The sequence below is a fragment of the Sceloporus occidentalis genome, unplaced genomic scaffold (assembly GCF_023333645.1).
Source record: "Sceloporus occidentalis isolate IW3139 unplaced genomic scaffold, rSceOcc1.0.p SCAF_300, whole genome shotgun sequence".
NCBI classification, from domain to species: domain Eukaryota; kingdom Metazoa; phylum Chordata; class Lepidosauria; order Squamata; family Phrynosomatidae; genus Sceloporus; species Sceloporus occidentalis.
This window is the reverse complement of record NW_028317280.1, coordinates 1-24,354: the sequence shown is the minus strand read 5'-3', so window position 1 is coordinate 24,354 and position 24,354 is coordinate 1.

The following is a 24,354-nucleotide window of genomic DNA, read 5'->3' as shown; positions in this document are numbered from 1 at the left end:
GGTATGAGTGATATCAGCTAAAACAGAGTTACAGACATTGAGTCTGGAGATAATGAGGGCATGGGCAAGAGCCCTAGGAAGGGACAGATGCGGGCAGTGTTTTTAATATTAATGCAACACTTGGGGTAGCCTGAGTGAGAGGGGACTTGGACTTGTTACTGGAAAGGAAAGCGCTGAAGGTATGTTAAGTAAGGTAGGATGTGAACCAGGATAGAGCAGTGTCACGGTGACCAAGATTGTAAAGATTTTTTATGGATAGGAAGGTGATCCACTGTGTCAAAAGCAGTGGAAAGGTAAAGTAGGATTAGAATAGAGTAGTGACCTCTGAATTTAACAATGAGTAAGTCATTAGTAACTTTAGTAAGAGCGGTCTCAGTAGAATGTTGAGAAAGGAAACCAGATTCGAGAGGGTCGAGTAAGGAGTTGGAATGAAGAAACTTAGTTGGGTATAAACAATTATTTTAAGAAGCTTGGCGGCAAGAGAAAGTAGAGAGTTGGGACTTTGTTCCTACGTTCTGTTTGCTTGAGAGAAGACTTGACAGTCACAGTACCTGGAGGCTCAACCATATGTCCTTTTGCTGAATAGTTAACCTTCCCACTTAGCCTCTGTTTTTAATGCATAGTGGATAAAGACCACTTTGGACAAAGAGCTCCTGTTTGCCGTTTAAAAGAATTAGAATTACCAGAACTCGAATTAGAATTACTGTTTGGTACAATTTTCGACTGGCTCCTAAAACATAACAAAAAACATTTAAATGTCAGAAAGATGAGTGTTCACAATAAATTTGCCATAACTTTAAACTACAGAAAATACATTTAAATCATAATTCATTATTATCTCCCATAAATAAGTGATCTCTTATATTTCAATTTAACTTGTGGAGATGGAATTTATATCTACAAATTAATTTACTTTATCTTAACCCTATGCTAAAACTGACCTCGGTCAGTCCAAACTGACCACATTTCTCTTTACTTTATCTCTCTACTTACACTGGATATTGTCTGCTGTGCGATCATAGGGCATTTCAAAACAGACACTTTTCTTGTGTGTTAGAGTACTTAAAAGCACTTGTCTAGAGGAAGCTTTCCTTCTAGATAGCTTTTTTCCTCTGGTTTTGAAGTAGCATTGAGCTATATATTAGGCAAAGAAGGTTTTACTAAATAATGCAATAAATAACCCATGTGAGTATATATAGTTTTTTGTGCTTATATCTTTTGAGTAAAACATAACGAAGTAAGCAAGTAAAAAGTAACTTGCAAGACATAGCAACTAGCAACATTTTACAGTCTTAATTACAATTTGTAAATTAATGGAATAAGGGAACTCAAAAATGTCGGGAAAAGAATGTTAGAATCACAAAGAAAGAAAAACTGTAAAGTAATGAGATAAAAATATTGAAAGATCATTGTTCATCCCCCGTTCAACTGGACCCAAACAAAAAAACCTGATTAATTTTTATTTGCTTGTTTCTTTGTTTTGGCCACCTGCTTCTTTATGTAAGGAGACAAATTTTGTTAATTGTAAAGACCTATTCTAGAGTGCAGTGCCAGAAAACAATCTATGGAAAATGATGGCAATGAAGGAATAAATATTTATATTGTTTAAACTAAATGCATGTATCTCTGTTTTTTATTCATGTAGTTCCAATAGACGTACTGTGTGTTTTAATAATTAAAATAAATTAAAAATTAAGTACAATCTGTGGATTAACAGAAAATGCTGTGGCACCCTGTAAACTATGAACAAGGAGCCAATTGCAATGGCTGGCTGAATTAAACAAAGGAGATCTACACATTCTCAATTTAGTTCATGAATGTCTAATGACGCATGCATACCAACTGGAACAATATCACATGCAGTGGCTGGAGCCAACATGTGACCACATTAAATAGCCTGGGAACTGAGACGTTAAATGGATAGGCAACTACACGCTGATAGTTCGAATCACCTGCACCTAGAGCACCTACATTTGCTGAGATAACCTATCAATGGCCACTCTCAGCATATCTAAAATGGCACCACCCACACCAACAGCTCCTTATTATTATTATTATCTTTTATTTGTATATCTCCAACAATTTTACGCAGCACCTAATACAACACATATATTCAAGGGGTATAACAAGACGAGAATTGACAGACTAAGACAAACCGATACATTAGGTGGAGAGAGCCCTGCTCACAAGCTTACAATCTTGAGGGAATGGGGTGACAAACATAAGGCACAGAGAAAATGTGGGAGGTAGTGTGGTGGTTGTATCAATGACAAGGAAGTTCTAGCAGCTAAGATGGTGCGGCTTCTCTGAAGAAGTGAGTTTTGAGATGTTTCTTGTTGGGAGGGAGGGAGGAAGGGTGAATGCTGAAGGTTCAGTGGAAGTAGATTCCAGAGATATGGGGCAGCCCGAGTGAAATCTTGTAGATAGGAAAAGGAAAAGCTAATAAGTGAGGAAGAGAGCCTTAGCCCATGGGAAGAACGTAAGGATCGAGTTGCAGTGTTTTTGCTTATGAGGGCAGAAATGTATGTGGGAGCAGTGTTATGGAGAACCCTATATGTTTGTACCAGGATTTTAAATTTAATTCTAAAGGTAATAGGGAGCCCATGGAGGGTTTCACAGAGTGAGGAAGCAGAAGAGGAGCAGCGTGCAAGGAAGATAAGTCTAGAAGCTGCATTTAGGACAGACTGTAGAGGAGAGAATCAAGACCGTGTTATGCCAACCAGAAGAGCGTTGCAGTAGTCAAGACGGGAAGTGATAAGTGAATGAATCAGAGTTTTTGTGGATTCATGGGTGAGGAATTGGAAGATGCGAGAGATGTTTTCTAGGTGGCAGGATCTGGTGAGGGACTGAATGTGAGGCATAAAGAAGAAGTTTGAGTCAAGGATGACCACAAGGCATCAGGCCTGGTTAGTAGGAGAGATAGTCCTGTTGTTAATGGTAATAGAGAATTTGGGTAGCGGAGTGGAGATGGAAGGAGGGAAGATAATGAGTTCAGTTTTAGAAAGATTAAGTTTCAGGTAGCGTTGTGACATCTATGAAGAAATAGCAGACAAGCAATTGGTAATACGGGACATGAGAGATGGAGAGAGATCAGGAGAATACTTGGGTAGATTTGGGTATCATCTGCATATAGATGATACTGGAGGCCAAATGAGTTGATTAGTTTGCCAAGAGATGAAGTATAAAAAGGGGTGATTATGTCTTGACAGTGAAGCTCCTCTGCCTTTCCCAGGCCTACACCCCTTTCCCAGGCCACCTAAGACAGCAGTCATCTTCCCCCCTTCCTTAGCAGTCCAGGGTAGCCCTTTACTGGTAACTTAAATGTATCACCTGGGTTATTTAAAAATGTTCTGTTTTTAAGTTATTCTGGATTGCAGTGTAGCACCATAATGTCAAGAGCAACATTGGTGGTGCCCTGGGCAGAATCCACCTAGCATGATCCATACACGGTAGTAGCATTCCTGCATATATGAGAAGTGATTGATAAAAATGGATACTTGTTGTGTATTCATTTTTACAGCTGAACACACACAGATAAGAAAGGTATTCCTTACCAACGAGTGGTGACATGTTATAGTTAATACATAAAATGCAATGAAAAATATGCTTTGTAAAATCCTGTTTTTTTGAGTAGCACTATCAGTAACAGGAATGGTTTTACTGAATAGTATTTTTCACATTTGTACAGGTTTATTTGCTGTTGCAATAAAAAGGATCAACTAAATTAATTTTGCAGATGTTCTTTGTAAAGAACCTGTCACACTTTCTGACATCCATTTAGCAGCATTTAATGACTGTAAAGACACTGTCTTTTTTAGAACCAACCTCAAAGTAAAGTATAACCAATTATCTGCACTACAATAAATGTGTGTGTCTAGTGTGCATATAAGGGGAAAATATGGTATAAGCAATGAAGAACTGAGCTGTAAATTATGTCATAGATAAGTCACCTTTTTGCTTTACTAAGAGGAAGAGCCAGAGGTTTTGATTTATTTGGGTTGTAAATCTTTAACTTTAAAAATGTTGTTCCCTATGTCCTATCCTATCTTCTGTTGGGTGATTATCAAATGCTAAGTAAGAAACAATTCTAAATCTGCATTATTTTAACAAGTTTCAATATACATATGCATAGTACCAGTGCTGACCATACACTGCCAATTTCTCAATGTTCTAGTCATAATTTCTGGTATGTGTAATCTATTCTTCCTACTTTGTGTTATTGTTTGGCCTGCAGACTACCTCATCATGCACAAGTTCTTCTCCGACCTCTAGAGCCTTCTGAAAGGGTCCATCGACATCCTGGTGTGGTCCTCCAAAGAGTACTGGCTGTAAGAAGAAGACGGTGATTCTCCTTCACTCACTTTGCGCCCACATGCTTATGCAGTAACTTTCTTAAAAGGATTCTTCCTGGATATATGGGAAATTATGTGAGGCCCTGGCGTCCCCAATTTGTTGGTCAGTAGTCTTAGCTTGTCCGCTATAACTCAGTGGCCTCCGGTCCTATCCTTGAGTCCTATACCAGTTCACCGTTCCTGCCTGCCCTTGGGCCTTTCCTTTTCTGGACGATTTACCATTTCATACTACATTTGTGAATTTGCCCTTTGGCAGCTTGCCTGGTTGATTTACTTCTGCTGGCCTTGACTTGTCCACTGACCTCACTAAACAGGCTGATTCTCTGTGCTGCTGACTCTGGCTTGTGCTCATCCTTGCAACCTGGATCTGGCTATTCTATTGTTCCACAGGGCATCTGTTCCAGTCACTTCTGCATGTTTCAGTCTTGTATCATCTGTCTCCAGAGCAGTCTTCATCTTCCCGGGATGTTACACCTTGTCTGTGCTCCCTGTCGAGCTCTACCGAGGAGGTTCCAGCTCTTCTGCTCTATACCACCTCTGTGGCTATTTACAGGTTCCACTACTCAAATCAAAGTAGGTTCTAGCTACATTATTTTACGTTAGATCACACACCTTTTTAAGCAACAAATATTTATTATTATTATCCTCCCAGTATCAATACAGCAACAAAAATGTATGTTGTGCTTGTTACCTAGGGTACGACAAAACTAGAATTGACAGACTAAGACAAAGCAATACATTAGGCTAAGAGAGCCCTGCTTTCAAGCTTACAATGTAGAGGACACTTATGTTCTGCGTGTAGAATTATCTGTCATACCCCAGTTTTCTTTATGACTATTAATCTTTTCCAAAACAAAGACAAACTTGATAAATTCAAAGAAAAAGACAGATGCAAATGCAGGGAACATTAACCGTTTTTTGTATGACCAAAAGACAGGTACTACTTATTTGTGGTTATCACTCATGTAGTGTAGATATTTTCATTGAACTGCCCTTCTTTTATACAAATACCCAATAAGATAAAAGAACTATACATGTCAGCGGCAAATACGATATTTGCCACCTGTTCCTTTGAGAAGTCCTGCAGCATTACTGAAGCAATATAGCCTGAATATATGCAACATATGCGGCACTTGTAGGATGGAATAAATAAAATTTGTATAAAAAACATACAAAATGCTCACAAACATATAACATAATTAAGTACCTTAAAGCCACTGGATTTAAACAGGATCATCATTTCCAGGGACAATATTGCCTAGGGCCTCTCAAGGGCCCATTTTTTGCCGGCTGTTTTTGGATTGCAAGGTCTCGTGGGGCAAAAAGCCAAATTATTAGATTATCTTCTGATTTTGGTCTTTAGTCTGCATTTCAGATTATGCAATCTATTATATATACATAGTAAATATCAAATGAACACAAGGGCATGGGGGATTCTAGTAAACGTAAGATCAAATGCAGGGTCCCCTTTTAATTTTGCACCAGCGTGTTTCAATGTGCGTTCATGTTATTGTAAATTTTGCCAATTTTAAATATATTGGTAATTTTGTGTTTTCTTCCACTTTAACTCTACAGAAACTACTGAAGTTCTATAAATACATTATGCATTTATTCACATACTTATTCACCATTCTCTTTTTAAGATCTGCTATTTTTGGATAAAAACACATTGCAGGCTGTATGCCCTAGATTCTGTTAGATACACAATGGAGCAGTAACAGAGAATAGATGTACTCTGGTTAAATAAAAAGGGCATGGGTTCACCAAGTGGGTGTCAGGAAAATACATTCCTAGTGGAAAGTAATGTGGCAACAAAGACAAGCAATCATACACAGAGAACATATTTTTCTTCAATGCAAAATCTATTTAAAAAATAATTAATTTATAATACATCATACATTCCAATTGTGCTTATGTGTCAAAAAGGCTTTATTTCCTCAAACATTTGGAGACGGGACAATAAGTAAGATTTTTTTGCCTGTTTAATAATGGGTCATGATGACACACCTCCCAATTGACCCTATTAGAGAGGGATAGTTCCTCTTTGGGGCCCAAATACCTCTGTCCCTAACTTCCAGTTTGCTGGACAGCAGCAGGACATGAAAATCAGACACATTTAAAAAGAAAGAACAGAAAATGTACCAAAACTCCATATCAAACCTGCAATTTAGTACTGTATTTAGGGAAAAGCATATACTCACCTGCCGTCTCAAGATGTGAGTTGTAACTGAAATATAATAATCTACTAAATTAAATGCAGTATTCTTTCCCTAACCACTTTGCAACAAGTGACTTATCAGTCTCTCCATTTAAGTAAAAGATATTTAAAAAATAATTATACCTATTGTTACAAGAGAGGTCCCTGGGATGTTCAAAGTCATGGTCACACATCTATGTAAAAATAGAAAAAAAATGTAAAAAGATTTAGAAATTTCCAATATTATATAGCAAGAAAACCCCCTCATCCGCTTTCATATGATGGCTGTTACACTATGGAAAATTGCTTGTGTATTATTTCATGATATGAGTTGTATGGCTTGTGCTTATTAAACACAGTGGTAATACAGTTTTACTGCATTTGTACTTCACTGTACTGCAGTTTTACTGCAGTTATTTTTGTACGGAAGTACAAATGCAATAAAGCTACAGTAAATTGAAGTACAACTGTAGGTTTGCAATATAAAAAAAAAGTGCAGTAAATGTGCAGTAAAACTGCAGTTCAGTGAAGTACAAATGCAGTAAAACTGCAGTAGATGTGCAGTAATACTGCAGTAAAAGTGCAGTGTTGCAGTTTTTTCATGTCCAAAAAACTGCAGTATTACTTCAGAAAAACTGCAGTAAATTTTTCGTAAGGGACATGTTGGTTATTTAATTATTTTATGTTACTTTTGCCCAGCCATGCTGTGCTATTGTGTCAGTATTCATTTAACTGTCTCAATAGGAATAAAGTAATATGATTTGCAACAATGCAATTTCCTAAGGGAGTAAACCTAAATAGTGTCTATAAATAGCTAAACAAGGCAGGAAATAATTAATACTTAAAATCTAACTTTTATAAATCCCCTTAAAACCCCAAAATCTAACCCTGCCAAACTGCTACACTAATATACTACAGTATATCCCTGAAAATATAACTTTACAAAAAAATGTGACTTACCAGTATATCTAATTTTTATGCAATACTATGAGTTGCTACAAGAAAGTGACTCATTTAGGAGCTTCTGCTTAAAATCTATTCGTTCTGTTTGTCTCTGATAACTCCGACCTCTAAGCTTCAAATTTAGCTAGTAGCAGGATCCCTTTTTTTGTTTTTGTTTTATGTAGTGATTTACTCAACTCTTTTTGTAAGAAGGGATTTTCATATCCCTCTTGTGGTGATCCCATACAGGAAATAATCTTTATATTTTTAGAAAGAACAGGTGGGGGTTCTGATTGGCTTATCAGCATTTGAAACAGTAGAGGTGAAATTAAAATCATAGTTACTGAACACAAAATGCAAGTGTGAGAAATTGTGAGGAATTTACAATCCAGTTGCCTGAAGGTGGATTTTTCTCAGTCTTACATTTTTGGGGTAGGCCCTACAAGAGCATAGCTAGAAAATAAACAGAAATTGGTGGGAAACACTTGAAAACTGGAGCTTGCATAGTGAATGAGCAGGGCTACCGTTATGTCCTTTTAATTTCCCCTAATAAATGTGTCACTCAACTCACTTACTGGGAATCTCTCCCCATGAGAAATAAAACTTAATAAAACATACCTAAGCCTCATATTTATTACTCATACAAGGTCAGCCTGGGGAAGAAAACAGCCCTGGCACTTTAAGACTAGTGGCTGCTAATTGATTTATCTATAGGTTCAGCTGCATTGTATACTATTATATTCTCTCAGCGTGTCATTGAACAGCAGTGAAGGTAAGTTTGCAGCCCACTCAGCCACCCGCGTACCAGGCATTTGCCCAGTGTGCCAGATGGCCAGTCCAGGCCTATACTGATTGTTCTGCCCAGCAGGGTTTGAGAATCTTTACAGTTCACCTTTTTGCCACCTTAGACTTCTTTAGTAAATTATAGCTCCATCTAGCGGTGTTAAGTTGTATTACACCTTGTTTTCTAATTAAAGAATAATGCATTGTGGGTGATTGCAAGGCATTCTGGGAGGGAGGAGCCTCCATTTTACAGTCTTCAGTCACCAGGACTCATCATCAGAGCTGTCTCTGTATGTCTCCTTCCAAAACTCCACCATCTGTGTAATAGCATATCTGGTGAGACATTTACTTCTGTTTCAGGGACATTATAGTATTCAGAGCTGTTCAGTTATTTGTATTATTACTCAGGAAAGTTAACTGTTAGACTGTTAGCTAGTCATGTCATTCTATGTATAGGCAGTCATTTTGCCATGTACTTAACTGTTATGTAATGTCATTATACATGCATTTCATGTGCCTTGTACTTATACATGTTATTTGTATCCTTATAGTTTTACCACATCACATCACATGTACGTGCTCACGCTTATGCACTACAATCCTGTTTTGCCATATATACTTAACAACCTGTTCACCAATAAACAAGTTAAACTACAAAGAACAGTCCTCTTATTTGGAAGACAGGAATGGTTTATACTGAATGTCAGACTGCACACTGTGTGAACGTGTAAGAAGACAGAACAGTAAAACAGATCGCTAGTCACCAGCGATAGTGGATCTGACTGTACGGAGCCGCCATCAGCAACGCAGTCCTATGTACAAGATTGCAGCGGCGGCCATACAGTCACAAGAAGCGAGAGTGCAGCCCCCAGCAAGCGTGACACGATCCAAACCACGTTGAAGTCCGTTCCTAGTCCTACCTAGACTGAGTCTGCACAGAGACATTAAGCAGCCAGCAAACAGGCACACCATGTCCACTAGCAAGGCATCAACATACGGGACAAGGTCACGAGCAAGCCGCTCTAGCAAGTCATCAATAAAAGAAATGGCTGCTCTCGCCCGTGCAGAAGCTGAGGCTGCAAAAGTAAGGTCTTCCTTTGCTGCACAAGAGATGCAACTAAAGAAACAGACAGCGTGTCTGCAGGCGTCACTGGAAAAACTCGCAGCGGAGAAAGAAGCGGCAGCCGCAATAGCCAAAGCAGAGTTCCTAGAAGCCACGGAGTTCGCTGAATCTGAGAAACACAGCCAAGTACTCGGGCCAGACCTAGATCAACAAGATCCAGCACAGCGCGTCTCAGAATATGTCCATCAGCATCCCAAGACAGATGACAACTATGATCCAGTACATCAACCAGCTTTTACAGAGTGCCAAAGATCCTACCTTGAACCACAGTACCTCGAGCAGGACGATATGCGACAAAGCGATGCTGACCACAACTACCACCCTAAAGAACAAAAGCTACATCCTTCGCTTCGACTTCAAGGGACACCCTTCGCGTCAGAACGGTATTATACAGACTTCCCTAAGCCAGAAATCTCTAAAAGGTATGGTGATACACCACACACTCAGCATAACAACAGCACACCGGGTAGTATTGACGCTAACCGGGCTGCCATGGACTTCGCTAAGTTCTTTGCTAAACGGGAGCTGGTTACCAAGGGACTTGTAAAGTTCACAGATCGCCCCGAGAACTACAGGGCATGGCGAGCCTCCTTCCAGAACGCCATAAGGGACTTAGATCTTTCCTGTAGTGAGGAGTTAGATCTCTTGGTAAAATGGCTTGGAAATGAGTCTGCTGAACACGCCAGAAGAATCAGAGACATTAACATAAACTATCCAAGCAAAGGCCTAAAGATGGTGTGGGAAAGACTTGATGAGTGTTATGGGTCAATAGAAGCTATAGAAAATGCTTTATATAAGAGAGTCGATAATTTTCCCAGAATAGTGGGTAAGGGTTACCAAAAGCTCAGGGAACTCAGTGACTTACTAATAGAGGTACAGGTTGCTCAAGCAGAAGGAGATCTGCCAGGGCTAGCATTCCTGGACACAGCCCGAGGTGTTAATCCGATTGTTCTAAAACTCCCTTATAACCTACAGGAGAAATGGATCACGCATGGTTCTCATTATAAACAGGTTCATAATGTACCATTTCCCCCCTTCAGGGTGTTTGTAGACTTTGTTGCTCAACAAGCAAGGATCAGAAATGATCCCAGTTTTGACTTTACATTGTCATGTCCCACTACCCCTGGTGTCAAACCTCATAAAACACCAGTGGCAGTCCACAAAACTAATGTTGCCTCCACAGGTTCTCCTTACAGGTCATTTAAATCTTCTCAAGGGAACAAACTCGAAGATCTTACCAGACAATGCCCCCTGCACAAGAAACCACATTCTCTACTAAAATGCAGAGCCTTCAGAGAGAAGTCCTTAGAGGACCGCAAAGAATTCCTCAAAGAAAACAACATCTGCTTCAGATGCTGCAGTACAACATCGCACTACGCCAGGAACTGTAAGGTCAGTGTGACATGCACAGAATGCGGTAGCACAGAACACAACACGGCTTTACACCCTGGACCACCCTCTCAAACATCATCCCAAGGAGAGGGGCATGACAGAAAGCAGATAGACACTGACATAGACACCCCAGCAGTCACTTCTCAGTGTACAGAGATCTGTAAAGGACTTGCAGGAGGGAAGTCCTGCTCAAAAATCTGCCTTGTCAGAGTTTATCCGGTCGGTCACCGAGATACGGCGATCAAGGTATATGCAATCTTAGATGATCAAAGCAATAGGTCTTTAGCTAAATCCACCTTCTTCGACACCTTCAACATCGTTGGGCCCGGTTCTCCCTACTCCTTAAAGACATGTGCAGGTACCGTTGAGACGGCGGGGAGGAAAGCAACTGGGTACAGGGTAGAGTCCATAGATGGTCATACCTGCTTGTCCCTGCCAACCATACTGGAGTGCAATCACATTCCTGACAACCGGTCTGAGATACCTACACCAGAGGTGGCAGCATACCACCCCCACCTGAGGCGTATAGCTCACTTGATACCGGAACTGGACCCAGAAGCCCCAATAGTCTTACTCCTTGGAAGAGACATATTACGAGTTCACAAGGCTAGAGGACAGATTAACGGCCCCCAAAATGCTCCATATGCCCAGAGACTTGACCTAGGTTGGGTCATCATAGGAGACGTCTGTCTAGGAGGAGCGCACAAGCCGACCTCAGTCAACAGTATGCTCACCAACACACTTGAAAATGGACGTCCTTCTCTATTCCAGCCATGTCAGAGTAGGTTCCTGATAAAAGATTTGCCACACAGCGCTCCCGTGCCTTGTCCTTTCGTGGATCCCTCCTGTGAAGACCACGCCTGCGATGGTGAGCAAGATCACTTAGGGTGCACAGTCTTCCACAGGACAAGAGAAGACAACAGGGTCGCAATGTCCATAGAAGACAGGCTGTTCTTGGATATCATGGATCGAGGAATAGTAAAAGACAAGTCGAAAAGCTGGGTCGCACCTTTACCGTTTAAACCTGAGAGACGACGCTTACCTAACAACAAAGAACTTGTCTACAGTCGATTTATCTCCCTCAAACGCAAACTTCAGAGGACACCAGAGATGAAAGAACATTTCTTTACCTTCATGGAAAGAATATTCCAGAACAACCACGCAGAGATTGCACCCACGCTCCAAGACTCAGAAGAGTGTTGGTACTTACCCATATTCGGCGTGTATCATCCTAAGAAACCAGGACAGATAAGAGTAGTATTCGACTCAAGTGCCAAATGCGAAGGCGTCTCGCTAAACGACGTCTTACTGTCTGGTCCAGACCTCAATAACAGACTTCAGGAGGTACTTTTACGCTTCCGCAGAGATTCCGTAGCATTTATGGCCGACATACAACAGATGTTCCACTGCTTCCTTGTCAAGGAAGAACACAGAAACTGCTTGAGGTTCTTCTGGCACCGCGACAACGACCCCAATGAGGACATTGTAGAATATCGAATGAGAGTGCACATTTTCGGAAACAGTCCTTCCCCTGCAGTTGCTATCTACGGTCTCAGACATTCAGCTCGAGAGGGTGAAGCAAAGTATGGGACGGATGTCAGGTCCTTTGTGGAAAAAGATTTCTATGTCGACGACTGCTTGAAATCTACACCCACGAACGAGACCGCAATCAGTCTCCTGAAAAGAGCTCAAGAAATGCTCGCTCTATCTAATTTGAGGTTGCACAAAATCGCCTCCAACAGTCTAGAGTTAATGGAGGCCTTCTCACCCCAAGACCACTCAAGTGATCTAAAAGACTTGGATCTTAGCACAGACTCCCTTCCGATGCAGCGAAGCCTCGGTTTGCTCTGGGATTTAAAGGCAGACACGTTCACCTTCCAAATCAGCAAGGAAGAAAAAGCCTTCACACGCAGAGGAGTCCTGTCTACCATAAACAGCTTATATGATCCTCTGGGATTCGTAACGCCTGTTACCATTCAAGGTAAAATGTTGTTAAGAGACTTCACCACAGAGACTGCTGATTGGGATGATCCGCTTCCCATGGAGAAAAAAGACCTGTGGACAGGATGGAGGAAGTCTCTAGAAGCTTTGTCCAGCCTTCGCGTGGCACGACCGTATGCTTCTGTGCCATCAACTGAAGTCAAGATGCAAAGATTTTATATCTTCTGCGACGCTTCAGTCAAGGCGATTGCAGCCGTAGCATACTTGAAGACCATAGATGTCAAAGAACAGTGCCATGTGGGTTTTGTTATGAGCCGGACTAAACTGGCGCCACTCCGCGAGCACACGATACCCAGACTGGAACTCTGTGCTGCTGTGCTTGCAGTGGAGTTGGCCGAACTTATAACAACAGGAATGAACCTGGAAATCGGGGAAGTCGAATTTTACACGGACAGTAAGGTAGTCCTAGGATATATTTGCAACGAAACGAGACGCTTTTATGTCTATGTCAGCAATCGGGTGCTAAGGATCAGGAGATCCACTTGTCCTAAACAGTGGCACTATGTGTCCACACACCATAATCCTGCGGACCATGCGACTAGATCTGTCGCAGCAAGTCACCTTAAAGACACAACATGGTTTATGGGTCCTGCATTCCTGTACCGTTCAACATCTTGCAACGTTGAACCTGACTCGTTTGGATTGGTAGACTCAGATGCTGATGAAGAAATCCGACCTGAAGTATCTGTTCTATGTACGGTGACTTCGGATCACCAACTCAAATCTCATCGTTTCGTCAGGTTCTCCACCTGGATGTCGCTTGTTCGTGCTATAGCCTGTCTAGTTCATATCGCTCAGTCTTTACCTGAGAGCCAGAAGCCCTGCAAAGGTTGGCACCACTGCAAACATGCCTTTACCGCTCCTAATTTGGAAAAATCCAAGAACATAATAATTTGCACTATACAACGTGAATGTTATGCTAAAGAAATAGACTGCCTCGACAAAGGCCAAACAGTCATCAAGGATAGCGCTTTGAAGAAGCTTGATCCCTTCATTGACCAAGACGGGTTGCTAAGAATAGGAGGCCGTATTCAAGAAGCCAAAGTGGGATTTGTGGAGAAACATCCTGTAATAATTCCTGGACATCATCATGTCACAACTCTGCTCGTGCGGCACCACCACGTTCTAGTGAAACATCAAGGCCGATTGTTTACCGAAGGGAATCTACGAGCTGCCGGACTATGGATAATTGGAGCTAAGAGGTGTGTGAGCAAGCTCATCTTCAACTGCGTTACCTGTCGCAAACTTCGTGGCACGTTCCAGAACCCAAAGATGGCCAATCTTCCAACTGAGAGGCTCAGTACAGATCCTCCTTTCACCAACGTTGGTCTGGATGTATTTGGTCCTTGGTCAGTAGCTACACGGCACACTAGAGGTATTCACGCCAGCGCAAAACGCTGGGCGGTCATGTTTACTTGTATGTCCAGCAGAGCTGTCCATATAGAAGTGATTGAATCCTTGGACACTTCAAGTTTCATAAACGCACTTCGACGCTTTATTGCCATCAGAGGGCCCGTGAAGCATATTCGTTCAGACAGAGGCACGAATTTCGTCGGGGCAGTGAGAGAACTTCAAATTCCTTCCAACTTGGACACTACCAATGTGGAAAGATACTTGAATGAGCAAGGATGCACCTGGACCTTTAATCCACCTCATTCTTCTCACATGGGCGGCATCTGGGAAAGGATGGTAGGGATAGCAAGAAAAATCTTGGATTCTATCTTCTTGCAAGTGGGGAGTACAAGACTCACACATGAAAGTTTGACCACCTTCTTGACAGAAGTTTCAGCTATCATGAATGCAAGACCGTTGACTACTCTTTCCAGCGACCCTGAAGATTTGACCATTCTCACTCCTGCCATGTTACTCACGCAGAAGACCAGCAGTCCGAGTGCTCCTCTTGGAGAATTCAAGGATAAAGACCTCTACAGACGACAATGGAGGCAGGTGCAGAGTCTTTCTAATGCCTTCTGGGACAGGTGGAGGAAGCAGTATATCTCTACCCTACAGTCGAGAAGGAAGTGGCAAACTAACAAGCCGAACATCAGACCTGGGGATGTGGTGCTCATGAAAGACAGCCAGTCGCACCGGAATGAGTGGCCACTGGGACTCATCACCAACACATTCCCAAGCAAGGATAGGAACGTACGCAAGGCTGAGGTCAAAGTATGTAGGCTTGGCGAGTGCAAGCTATTCCTCAGGCCAGTAGCGGAACTTGTTTTATTGTTTTCACCTGAGATACCTAGTAGTGGCGTCAGTTGACGCCAGACGGGTAGTGTTCTGCCCAGCAGGGTTTGAGAATCTTTACAGTTCACCTTTTTGCCACCTTAGACTTCTTTAGTAAATTATAGCTCCATCTAGCGGTGTTAAGTTGTATTACACCTTGTTTTCTAATTAAAGAATAATGCATTGTGGGTGATTGCAAGGCATTCTGGGAGGGAGGAGCCTCCATTTTACAGTCTTCAGTCACCAGGACTCATCATCAGAGCTGTCTCTGTATGTCTCCTTCCAAAACTCCACCATCTGTGTAATAGCATATCTGGTGAGACATTTACTTCTGTTTCAGGGACATTATAGTATTCAGAGCTGTTCAGTTATTTGTATTATTACTCAGGAAAGTTAACTGTTAGACTGTTAGCTAGTCATGTCATTCTATGTATAGGCAGTCATTTTGCCATGTACTTAACTGTTATGTAATGTCATTATACATGCATTTCATGTGCCTTGTACTTATACATGTTATTTGTATCCTTATAGTTTTACCACATCACATCACATGTACGTGCTCACGCTTATGCACTACAATCCTGTTTTGCCATATATACTTAACAACCTGTTCACCAATAAACAAGTTAAACTACAAAGAACAGTCCTCTTATTTGGAAGACAGGAATGGTTTATACTGAATGTCAGACTGCACACTGTGTGAACGTGTAAGAAGACAGAACACTGATATACTTCTTGAAATGTAGTCCCTAACATTCTAACAGGTACATTTGATTAGACAGAAATATCACTCTTTAACCTTTTACTGCTTATATCATGGCCACCCCACATGCACTGGTTTAACATTATAGACCACATACTGCAAATATTTTAATTCACTGCTCTTCACATTTACATTAAAAATAAACGTCTGTTTTGCAATGCTCGTCAGTATTATATAGCCAACATTATTATTAAAGTCAGCAAATATTACCACATTTAAAAATAAAAAAACTCATTGTTGGCTAATCTGACTCATCGTTTGTCTCTTTTCCTGAGAGGAAAAACAAAACAAAGTATGAGCAAAGTTCACCGGTTGTAACTCTTAATTTAAATTAAGAGGGGAATATTTCTGGGCATGTTTACTATCACTGAGTTATTTTTGATGAATTGATGTTTTTCTTTTTTACTGCAAGTGGTTTTTTGGTCCTGATCCCCTTAAAGGAAGATGTAACTCACTTTGAGATTAGATACATATTCAGACAGCTGTGACCATATGTTTCAAACTTTCTGCTACGTGACTCTGACTGGGAGGAAATGTTTTAGGCAAGAAGATTCCAAATTCTTACTTTGTCCATCTTAAATCACGTACATATATTCATGGATACCATAAAATATCTATATTTCTTCTCACTTTTCACTGTCTGCAGTTAATGCAAAATACAGACAGTATTAAGCAAAAAAGAACCTAACAACAACATTTGCTTTTTCTATTGTTGAGCTAGGGTCCATGTACACATGGTCCACTTTTTAATAGATTTGCTCTCTTATTGTGCTATAATATTTTACTGGAAACTGCCCCCTTTAAAGATGGGCAAATGGTTAATCGGTAGAGTCATTAACTACCTTATTCCCTATGGCCTAATTCCCCAGAAAAAATAAGAGGCAGTATACAATGAACAGAATTCAATGGAAAAAACAGTAATATACACTGCCAATGCTAGGCAGGGAATACTAGCACGTCTCATCATGCCCTCAATTCCACCACAGAGTATTAGTACTGTCTCTGTCCATGAGATGACACAGTCAAACTCCAAGCCATAACCATGGACCATCTCCACAATGCCATCAATCCATCCTGGCTCTGCTTTGTTATGATAATTGAGCATCAATATGGATAATTGAGCATCAATATGGATAATTGAGCATCAATATTTAACACTGGGCAATAGTTCTATTTCTCGCAATCAATTCGCAATGTGGAAGTTGTAGAAAGACTCCTTTCTCCGACTACAGAACTAATCTTTGTCACTTTGCTGCTCAGCCAAAAGAATGTGGGAATTATTGCCAAACATCCAAAATGTACTTGTAAAATGTATAGGTTCATGTAAAGTTACACAGTCATTCGGGTTAAAAATATTCACAAATCAGCCATTCCTATACGTTACATAGGACTGACCCAGATGAAGGCAATCCCCATAATAAATAAGAATTTTCCTTAGATATTTGTTCTGTATACTACAGAAAAAACTCCACTGACAGGCAGATCAAATGTTCTAGTGCATAGCATTGGTACTGATGAGAAGACATCTAGAAAACCACGATCGTTTGCAGGGGTATTGGCACCTTTTGACCCAGACCACATGTAAATCTAAGTGGCCCTCCACTGTCTTTTATTTTGGACTCCTGCCTCCTGGGTCCCCCATCAGCTTGCAATGCCCCAGGTCTCTCATCATCTTGACTGGCACATATATACTCACTCACTCTACATTCAGTAAACCTTGTAAGAGATGTGAATCACTAACAATCTAATCAATTCTGTTAGATATGATATAGTTTTTGACATTATATACATATGTATATATATCCATATGTGTGCACACATATATGTGTGTGTTATTTGTTTTGAAAACTGGATGAGGGGCGACCAAACTTTAACGATCGACAGCAAACATGCGTGAATGTAATCACTTTATAAATCTGTAGCCTCCCTTTTTAGTCTTCTAAAACTCAAGCTATTAGGTTAGAACAAGTTTACCTTTCTGCAAACAGATTTGATGAAATATATATTATGAATGTTGACATAAGTGATGACTGTTGAATCTGACTGAAGAAAAAGAAAAACATTTTCTTGTTGAAGCAAACCCCTTCCTTATGTTCTGTGTCACTGGGAGAATTCTTGTGGTTATGTTTAAGCACACATGCTTAATTATATGCACTGATCTGGTTAAGAAATTAATGAGTTTGGTTAAATTTTAAGGTACTCTATGAAATCTGGTATATGGAATTAAATGGTTTACATAGGCACAATTATTAACTGGCTTCTATATTTTCAGATATCAGAATTCACCTACTTTGTCATACTTCAGTGATTGTGTCCCTCAGTAAGAAAATATGTGATTTACAGCAAAAAGGCACTTTTCAGAGGATTTTTATTTTGGGCTTGGGGCCCATCCTCTGTGCTCATGTTGGGCTGGGGATCTGGCATCTAGTTTAATATTGTGCCAAAAAATGTTATGGCAACCTTGTTTTGTATGACAATTGTTAAATACATGTTTTGCCATCTTATTTAATGTTCACCAATTTTTTTTTTCCCGGCAATATCAGGTCAGGTTTTTAATAGCTTGGCATTCAGTCTCTTTATTACCGTATTTGCTCGATTATAAGACGAGGTTTTTTTCAGAGCAAATGCTCTGAAAAATACCCCTCGTCTTCTAATCGGGGTCGTCTTCTAATCAGACCTCAAATAGAGGTCTGATTATGAGACTAAGATCCAGATCCCCTGCACCGCTGCAGGGGACCTGGATCCTCCTGTCTCCCCCCCCCACACACACACACACTTACCGGTGCTTCCTGCTGTATTGCCGGGGCAGCGGGTTGACGTCTACGCGTTTCGCGTAGACAACGTCCGCTGCAGCCGGAAGGAGGTGTGGCTAGCAGCGGGGGTTGTCTGAGTCCGTCACGGATACCTTCCCCGACTGTCAGAGATCAGAGTTCCCCGCACTGGTGCGGGGAACTCTGATTTCTGACAGCCGGGGAAGGTATCCGCGACGGACGCAGACAAACCCCCGCTGCCAACTCCACCTCCTTCCGGCTGCAGCGGAAGGAGACGTCAACCCGCTGCCCCGGCAATACAGCAGGAAATTGGAAGCTCCGGTAAGTGTGTGTGCGTGTGTGTGTTAAATGGGGGCATAGGGCATTTCTGGAATGCCTTATACCCCTATATGCCACTCTGGCACTTAGGGGGTTAAAAGGCATATTATGGGGCAGAGTGGCATATAGGGAGGTATAAGGCATTTCAGGAGGCAGAGTGGCGTTAAGGGGGCATTTAATAGAGCACTCTGCCTCCTGAAATGCCTTATACCTCCCTATATGCCACTCTGCCCCATAATATGCCTTTTAATCCCCTAAATGCCAGAGTGGCATATAGGGGTAAAAGGCATTTCTGGAGGCAGAGTGCTCTATACAATGCCTTTTAACTCCCTTAATGCCACTCTGCCTCCTGGAATGCCTTATACCTCCCTATATGCCACTCTGCCCCATAATATGCCTTTTAACCCCCTAAATGCCAGAATGGGATATAGGGGTATAAGGCATTTCTGGAGGCAGAGTGGCACATAGGGGGTCAAAAGGCATACCATGGGGCACAGTGGCATATAGAGGGTTAAAAGGCATATCATGGGCCACAGTGCCATATTGGTGTGGCAAGCCTGGGGGCAGATGTGTGTAACTGGGGGACAGGTTGGAAAATACAAGGAAATAAAAACAAAAAAAAATATTTTTCTCAATCATAGCTTTTATTTAAAAAAATAGTTTACATGAATTAACATTTACTGGTAAAACTTTTTTCCTTTAGGGTCGTCTTATATTCAGGCTTTTTCTTTTTTTTTCCTAAGTTAATATTCAGATTTTGGGGGGTCGTCTTATAATCGAGCAAATACGGTACTTTCTTCTACTTTAAAAATCCACTGAAACATTGTCTGACTGCATTGCCGTAACCTATACAAACCCTGGGTATAATCAGTAAAATCTTTATCTATAGATATACTATGCGACTTATTGACCTCTCCATAAAAACTCTGAGAAAGCCATAAACTTAGATCTGAGTTATAGATGCTAGCAGAGAGGACACAGGCACAGATCACATGGTTAGTTAATTGGCAATTACTAGATAAGCACAGCAAAGAAGTGTTTTTATTTTGTAATGTTGTTTTTTCACTAGGCAACATTTAAATGCACATATCTTATTTTCATGTCAACAGTGTGTCTATTATTCTTCAATAGGCATCATGTATTAAACCTGTACAAACATAAAGGAAGCCTCCTATGACCCCCATCCCTTATGGAGAAGTTCCAATCGATGACTGCTGGCCCAGGAGGCATAGTTGTGCAATATACACTGAAAGAGATATTGCTCTCCATGTCACAATTCAACCTTCCCTCTTTTTATACCATTCCTTCCTCTAGTTGACATCGTTTGGCCGGTGATGAGGGCACTCTAGCAGTGGTTGATGAGAAATGACTGATTACATATTGTTTGTTAGACAGAGCTGTGTACTGCAAGGGATGCAGCAACATTAAACATACTATTTTTACAGGTTAGCATAAGTGCCAATTCCCCTAATTTGATTGAGGCTTTCTGATTTTCTGCATTTGTTGTTATGATTATGTCCTGAGCCATTTACACAAGCAAAATGAAGCAGCTATGTGCATGGGCAGACCATGATGTCACAAGGAAGCCACATAAAATGGGTAATGTTAGGCATGACATCTCCAGAGTCGCCAGAAACCTTTTTAGGTCATGGAGGAGACCCATATAATATTGATAGCTATGGTATCAGGAATGTAAAACCAGCCACAGCTACATAATGCCAGATAAGAGGAAAAAGTTAGGCCTGGAGTTTATCTTTGAAATCACAGAGTAGGTTAATTAGAAACATAGAAACATAGACTGCAGATACGACCCATTCTGCCCATCTTGTCTGCCTATTTTTCCTGATGTAAGACTCACCTTAATCAGTCTTTGGTCTTGCCTTAGATTAATTATTATTATTTATTGTTTTATATAGCGCCTTAAAATTCCATAGCGCTGTACTATGGGTAGACAGGACATAACAAGTAGTATGTAACATAACAAATTGACTTACAGAGACAACAGGTGAGGAGGGCCCTGCTCAAATGAGCTTACAATCTATTCCGGACTCTATTGATTGCTCTACGGACCTTTAACCGAGTTTCGGCACCAGGATTTTAAAAGTCTTTACGAGTGACTCTATTGGTCGCCAGCAGCGGGCTCGTCTGCCATCAACAGATGGCAGAGGAGGCCCCTGCCAGCTACCAATAGAGTTGCTCATACGGACCTTTAAAATTCTGGCGCCAAAGCTGCTGCAGAGTGTGTACCACGCATTAACCACTTCTACAAAAAAAAACAGCAAAAAACAAAGACGAAGAATGTACACGAATATTCGCCCGAACCAAACACAGGAACGGGAGAATACTCGTGGAATATGAAGATTTTTTTCCCCACAAAGACGAACACGAAGACGAACACGAAGAGTGATGATCAGAGCATTTGCTCTGAAAAAAAACCATGTCTTATATTCGAGCAAATACGGTATATAGCTTTGTGTATCAATGCTTAATTTCATTTAAATTATTTTAAATTATGCATACTTCAATTGTATTGGAAGAATACATTGTTTTTTTTTAATGTAAACATATATATATGTGTGTTGTCATGTTATAAATTCCCCTTTTGTTTGTTGTGCCACCTATGTCCATCATTTGCTGTATGGCCCCCACATATACATCTATGAATGATGATTTGCATTGTTTATATACGTGTAAAATAAAGATACACAGGCAGTCTGCAGTGTGTCAAAAAATATTTTACTAACAATAATAATGGTTCATAATTGCAAAGCATCATCCACTACCTTGATGTTTCTCTTCCCATGAATTCCTACCTGCCGTAGGCATGACAAGTGTTCAGTTTTTTTCTGCCCTTAACATTTTAAGTATAAGGGTAGGTGGTGACTTATCATCTCCTAGCTTCATTTACCATGAGATCTAGCAGCTGCTTGAATCCATGTGATGCATTCAGCATTGTATAATAGTTCACTTGAAGGTCTTTGCACAGTTCAGACATGTCAGCTGAGTAACTTCAAGCGGTGCAAGGACATGTAATTATATTGGCCCCAGGCAGAAACCATTCTGAGAATGCTTTGTTTCCACATTCTAGTCCAATCATAGGCCTGCATGCAGAAAGTAACTCATAGAATGCTGTAATGGGTGACCAAAAATATGTGGAAAAAACTAAAACGGGTAGGCAGATCAAGTCCAAACAGAGACCCACTTTAACTGAAATTAAATGCTATGAGTAGAACACCTTGCTGCATGTTACACTTATAACAGGTCGAATCCCAACTCTTTCAACCTGTTTCACAGGTAATTCTGAGCTATCTTTAAAAATGCTGGTGCTCAGTTATATGCACTTCCCAAAGAATGTTTTATGTATCTCATTGTACAATGAGATTGTACACAATCCAGGTGGATTTTAAAAGAGACAGGCTAAGAAAATGATTTCCCAAAGACAATAGTTGAACCTGCAAGACTACAGGCTTGCTGACTTTGTTTTAATTGTTTATGCTAACTTGTTTTAGCATGACCCAGATCTCAAATAATAAAATCTCTGTTTTGATTCTTATGAGAAGACAAGGCAGTCGTCTTCTGCTGAAGCTAACTTATGAGCTGATGCCAATTATTGTTCCATTAAAAATGTAATTACCCTAACACATCTATCACAGAAGAAAAATAAATATTTGATTCTCATTGATGAAACATTTTTATCCATTAGACACGCGAAAGTAAAAAAAGATCTTCACTAATTAATATTTCCTTGATGGAAGCCGGGTCTGACTGTCCAAGTGGGCCACTGGCCAATGAGCATTCCATACTTACCCTTATTGCCAGCAGATTGGGACCTGTAGTGTGCAGCCAACTGAAACGCACACGATCACACACTGTGAAAGTAGAACAACTTGCGGCCAAGCACAACCAGGTGCTCATGCATATGTTATTTAGTAGCTGCTGCCCTTAAAGTGCTAGAAATGCTTTTTTCCCCCCAGTCCAGCCCTGGACCGGGCTTGTTTCCATAAATCTTTGGACAATTCAGAAACAAAATCATTATGTCAAACCATGTTAGTTCAAATGTGGGATAGTTGGATAAATCTAAACTGGATCAATCTTCAGAAAAGGTGCCACCAGATTTGGGGCTGCTAAATTTGTGCAGACCTTCTCTCACATGTCCCATAGTTATTAAAGACTGAAACATTCTGAGGAGCATATGCAAAGCTGAATCTGGATTAGGAAGACAAACACTGGTGACACTCATGAAAATCATCCTTGCATCACTGACTTCAGTGCGAGAGGATTTGCTATCACTGATTGGCTCCTTGGAGCAGCCATTCTGTGGAGAGAAACATCAGGACACAGAGGGGATAGGAAGCTGCAGCTTATCTCTAAAGTCAGTATGTTCTTTTATTCGTTCTTTGATCAGTGCTTAAGAATAAAGTACTTTAATGTGCATGATTGTTTAGGGAGCTCCCTCAGAAAATGAAGTGTCCCTTCAAGTCTGTGAAATCACCTAGTAATATAGTGGTCAAAAACACACTGTACACGGAGCTGTATACCAAGTCTAGAACTTCATATATGAAGGATCAAGTGTTGCCTTGGGTCTCTTTAGGCTGTACACCACATGGCATTCTATGACACTTCAGGATTGTAAGTTTGCCAGCAGGGTTCCCTCTCCCAGATGTATTGATTTATTTTAGTAATCTGATGTATTGTAAGAAACACTGTTTAAATTGTTGGCACTATATAAATAGAAGTTAATAATAATAATAATAATAATTCTTTTTTGTTGTTGTATTGTTTTGCAATTATTTATCCAGTTTTTAATGTTCGAAAATACATGTTTCAGGTTGCATGTTATCAGGTCCTGCAATGTTATGATTGAAGTTTGTGGCAAAAATACTCTAAAGCTATTTTTTTCCTTTCTTCCTGTCTAGGAATTCCAAAAATGTTTGTGTGTTTTTTTCTTCTTAGTTTTGACTAAGTGGCATCTAACCTAAACAGAATTTCTGCTGGCATGGTTAGTGTTTAAATAGATACAACACTGTGTGTCCTTTGATAATTATTGTTGACATCATTAATTACCAGGGTATTGGTTGGCTGGGGGGTGTCTGTCCAAACTGTTTACCTAAACTGATTATAATCACCAAGACCTTAGAGTACAAATAAACAAATACATTTAAACAAAATCTTATACCAAGTTTTTTTTTATATTATTGCGACAGAATTTGATCAGTTGTTTTTTGGCTTGGAATTTAAAAGGCAGATGATGTTTAAAAAATAAGTGAAAAGTGTAAGTGAAAATTCTAAAATTCTCAGTATAATTCTGTCAGGTCCTACATATGACAAGCCTGTCAGAAAGTGGTTGCACATTTAAACAGTCAAAAACATACTTGTTCCTTTAGGTTACGTGTTTTTTAAGTTTCTCCTACCTAAAACTTGCTGGATAGAAAAACTTGCAAACTTCTAAGGGTCCAGCTACCCAGAGCTTTTCCTAGAGGGACGCG